The sequence below is a fragment of the Microcebus murinus genome, chromosome 16, assembly GCF_040939455.1.
Source record: "Microcebus murinus isolate Inina chromosome 16, M.murinus_Inina_mat1.0, whole genome shotgun sequence".
Classification (NCBI taxonomy): domain Eukaryota; kingdom Metazoa; phylum Chordata; class Mammalia; order Primates; family Cheirogaleidae; genus Microcebus; species Microcebus murinus.
In genome coordinates, this window is record NC_134119.1 from 27,226,558 (window position 1) to 27,231,719 (window position 5,162).

Consider the following 5,162-nt stretch of genomic DNA (forward strand, 5'->3'; position numbering starts at 1 on the left):
TCTTGGGTGGTTTTGTAGCAGAGAGCCTCTGGGGAGATACTTCACCATGAATGACTCTCCCTGCTTTCCCTAGAGGGCAGGTTTCCAGCAAGTTCCACCAGCGAGGCACTGCAGTGGCTTCTTTGCCATCCCTTGAGCCACAGCATGTCCTCTCCAACAAAGCCTGGACCTCATCTTTGCTGGGGAGAGGGCCGGGGGCGGGGGGATGCTCCCCTTTGGGCTCTCCAGGGGTAGGAGCTGCTTCTTAAATCTGCAATTCCTATACTCTTTGGAGTTCTCTTTATTTCTTACTAGCTGTCCCGTGTGAAAGGTGATTATATAAATCGGGCCATTCTTGTCATCCCCATCTAAATCAGAGTCCAGGGGCCAGGGGAACAAAGTACTCAGGGCACATAGCATCTACTCCAAGAATTAAATTGTGCACAAGCCCAGCTGCCGAAGCAGCCTGCTGTAACTCTAAGACCAGTTTTACCAGTTACTAGCTGCTGAAATGACCTGCCTTGATCTAAGACTACTTTAACTTACCACCATCGCTCACCAGTCAGGGCTTACTATCGCCAGTGAGTTTTCTTTCAAAATAATACATACCATTTTTCTTTCTTAATAAAACACCCAACCTTTTCTTTGGACACACCGAAAACCCCAGTCTGTGTGTATGCCCCCAACTGCAATTCTTGCTTCCCAAATAAAGCCTTTAAATTTATTCAGTGAAAAGTTAATGTCTTTTACCCATTTTCTTAATTAGATTGTCTGTTACTGTTGAATATTGAGGCTCCATCTCTATTCTGCATATCTGTTCTTTGGCAGAAGTGGTTTGCAAACATTTTCTCCCATTATGCAGCTTGTCTTTTCATCCTTTTAACCGGATCTTCGGCAGAGCAAAAGTTTTAAATTTTAATGAAGTCCAATTTATCAATTTTTCTTGCTGGGATTTTGATAGGATTGCATTAAATCTTTCTACCAATTTGTGGAGAATCGACTTCTTAATGATGTTGAGTCATCCATTCTGTGGACATGGTGTGTCTCTCCATTTATGTAAATCTTCTTTGATTTCTTTCATCATAATTTTATAGTTTTCAGCATATAAGTTTGGTAAATGTTTTGTTAGATTTACATCTAAGCATTTAACTTTTAAAAAGCAATTATAAATATATTTTATTTTATTTATTTGTTTTGAGACAGTGTCTCTCTCTATCACTGGAGCTGGAGTGCAGTGGTAGGATCATAGCTCATTGCAGCCGGGCACTCCTGGGCTCAAGTGATCCTCCTGCCAGAGCCTCCCAAGTAGCTGGGACTAAAGGCACACACTCCCATGCCTGACTAATTTTTACATTTTTTGTAGAAATGGTGTCTCACTGTGCTGTCCAGGCTGGCCTTGAGCAATCCTCTTGCCTCGGCCTCCCAAAGTTCTGGGATTACAGGCATGAGCCACCACACCCAGCCTATAAATATACTTCAAATTTTGGTTTGGGTTGTTCATTGCTAGTACATAGAGTTACAGTTGATTTTTGGATGTTGCCATCTTGTGTTCTGCAACTTTGTTGTACTTACTTATTAGCTCTAGGACTTTCCTTTGTGAATTCCTTGAGATTTTAGTAGCTGACTTCAGCACTGTGATGGCTAATCTTATGTGTCAACTTGACTGGGCCACGGGGTGCCCAGACATTTGGTCAAACATTATTCTGAGCGTTTCTGTGAGGGTGTTTTGGATGAGATTAGCATTTAAAGTGGTAAACTGAGCAAAGCAGATTGCCCTCCCTAACGTGGTGGGCCTCATCCGGTCAGGACGCCAGTTGAAGGCCTGAATAGGACAAAAAGGCTGACCCTCCTCTGAGGAAGAGGGAACTCCTCCTGCCTGACTGCCTTCAAACTGGGCTTTCCCCTGCCTTTGCACTTGACCCGAGACACTAGCTCTTCCTGGACCTCCGGCCTGCTGGCCTTCAGACTGGAAGTGCGCCACTGACTTTCTGTTCTCAGGCTTCAGACTGGGACGGAACCACACTGTCGGCTCTCCTGGGTCTCCAGCGCCAACTGCAGATCCTGGGATTGGCCACCCTCCAGCATCGCAGGAGCTGATTCCTCATGATAAATCTCTTTCTCTCTCTACATACATCCTGTTCTGTTTCTCTGGAGAACCCAAATATAAGCATCGCCATTACCACAACCGCCCCTCTGTCTTGCTGGCTTCAATTTAAGGAACTGTCATCACCTTCTCTGCCTGACCAGTGAAGAGGGGGCCAGGGCTCTGTCTGGGGACAGCCTTTTAGGCCTAAAGAAACTGAATGTGACTTGAATGAGGAGCCATTGGAGTGGTCGGGGTCAAGGCACTGCCCTCTGAATCTCCTTCCTTGGTCACCATCTAGGGTTCAGAGGTCAGGGCCACCACCCAATGCCAAGAAGAGGGCAGTGAGCCACAGGATGCCCGGGGCACATCGGCTTCACTCTGTCCCTTGGACACACCAAGCCCATCTACACCTCCGTGCCCGTGGGAGTCAGCGTTCTTGGTTACAGGCAAAAAAAACTGATCTTGCTAGCTTAAGCGAAGGGGATGGAGCGGGCATTAAGCACAGACTGCAGAGGATGCTAAGAGACGGATCAGATGTAGGGGAATATGGGATCCCGCGAATTTCCAGAGGGTCAAGAAGCAGGCTGCAAGATCAGTATGGCAGATCATATATTTCCAAACATAGCTATGGCAATATTTCTAGTCCTGCACACTCTTCCAGAATTGTTCCATTCCTTATGAATTGGCATCTATTTCCCTTCCCCTTAGAAGTGGGAGGAACTTTGTAACTGCCTTAATGAATGGAATGTGGCAGAAGTGACGCTGGGTGAATTCAAATGCCAGGCCATGATGGCACTGTGGCCTCTCTCTGGCACTGTCTCTCTGGAGATGCTTGTCCTTGTGCCTTGGCTACCGTGTTGTGAGGAAGCCCAGGTCACGCGGAAAGATCACGGGTTGGTGTTCCAGCCAACATCCCCAACTTGGGGTTCAGCCAAGAGCTAGCACCAAGCACCCACGACAGTAAAAGCGAGTAAAGGAGACTTCAGATGACTCCAGCTCCACAACTTTGAGCCGCCCCAGCTGTTGCTGAGTCAAACATCCCCTACGAAGCCCCACCCAAATCGCAGCTTCAAGAGCAAAACAACTGTCATTATTTTAAGCCTTGGGTTGTGGGTTAGTTTGTTGCACAGCAATTGGTAGCTGGAACACAGCAACTGTGTCACAGCAGAACCCACCTGGTTAGGATGCTGCCTGGGGCTCCATCACCACCTCGCCGCTAGTGCCCTCTGAAGATTCTCTCCATCCTCATCTCTTAAGAGTCAAAGAGTCAGGACGCAGCATATGGCTGTCTGAGTCAAGGTACGCAGGGCAGGTAGAAGAAGGGTCAGTCTTCCTCAGCCCAAGGAAGAGGAAGGGGCAGTGGGAGATGCACGGCAAAGGTGATTTCCTTTATGTGCTGTTGGAAGTCACAAACTGACACATCTGTTTCCTCTGTCTGGAACACAGTCGCCCAGATCTTTGCACAGTGGGCTTTTCACATGCAGTAAAGCATAGCAGCTGAGAGCACAATCTGCTGACCTGAGTTCAAATACCAAGCCTGCCACTTATGTGCTGCGCAATTGTGTGCAAGTGGCTTAACCTCTCTGTGCTTCAGTTTCTTCATTTGGAAAGAGGAGAGAATAATAGTATCTATTTTGTTGAGTGACTATGAAGATTAAATAAATTAATATATGCAAAGCACCTGAAACAGTTCCTGGCAGGTAGTAAGCATACTAATTAAGTTCGATTTTAATCATTATTTTTATCGTTATTATTAAAATTTCAACTCAAACGTCATTTCCTTGGAAAGTCTTTTTCTGAGCCCCGTCTAAAGTAGGGCTATCTCTAACCCTACCGCTTGGGGAGAGGTGGCTGTCACTTTTATTTTTTCTTTTTGGCACTTATCACTAAATTTAACTAGCTTGTTTATTCAGGAGTTTGTTTACTTGTTAACTTTTATTTCTCATTGTACTTTTCATTCCATTCACCATGTCATGATTGAACACCTGTCTCCACCAGCTAGAGGTTCATCCCCGTGAGTGTGAGCCTAGGGAACTTGTCCTGCTCTGTCCTCAGGGTTGGACAGAATGCAGGATGGGGACGCAGAGATGCACGGCTCAGACCCCCTTCAGTGAGGGCTGTGTGGTGCGGGCAGTCGACAATCAGCTGTCAGCTGCCTGAGTGAGGGGCCCAGCTGTAGAGAGCTGTCTCACCCAAAGTCATGTCCCTTCCTGGGGAATCACTGACAGGTACAGGCACAGAAAACTCCTGACACCTCGACCCAGCCTGGACAACTCTGATAGACCATTCTAGCTCCAGAGCTGCCTGGGGGTCGGCAGAAGCTGTCCCTGGGCTGGCAGCATGGTCCAATTCCTCCCTCTGCCCACCCCTGTGTCCCCCATGCCCCTCCATGGGTGTTGCCCTCCAGGTCACTCCTTAATCAACACCTGCACCCTAAACTCCATCTCAGAATCAGGAGGCCTGGGCCCCAAGTAAAACCCTGCAGCTGGCATCCTTCTGAGTGCCCCGTGGCCTTTCTCAGTCCTGACTGCCTTCCTGTGTTAAGGGCACGGCCAGGGGGTTGCCCTGTCAAGTGAAAGGGCTTCCCGACCTGCACATTTTTCTTTGTAGTTTCCAAAGCCACATTCGCATGCACACTCTCCCTTGGGCCTCTGAGCTGTCTCCTCTCAGTTTCTCCACCTCTCCCACCACAACCGGGGCCTTCTCATTACCTGTTGGGGTGGCCTCTGCTTTCAGCTGGGGCTGGAATAACCTGTGAGGCCAATTCTGTCCCATTAAAGTGCTGCCTCAGCTCAGCTGAGAGGCACCAAGGGCAAGAGAGTTGTACTGGAACAGAGCTACCCGGCAGGTGGCCTTGCTCCCCAAACACATACGAGGGGACTTCAAAAGGTTTGTGGGAAAGTGAAATTAAAAGATAAAAATAAAAAATATAAACTTTATTTCTCAGCACAAGCTCTGTCAGGTTCAAGACACTTTTGTAAGTGAAGATACCAGCCATTTAGTCCAACTCTAAAGAAGCAGGGGTCCTGGGGACTTGCCCATGTTGATGCAGTCTTTTGTATGTTATTATCTGAAGAAAAATGGATGCCTTTGAAAG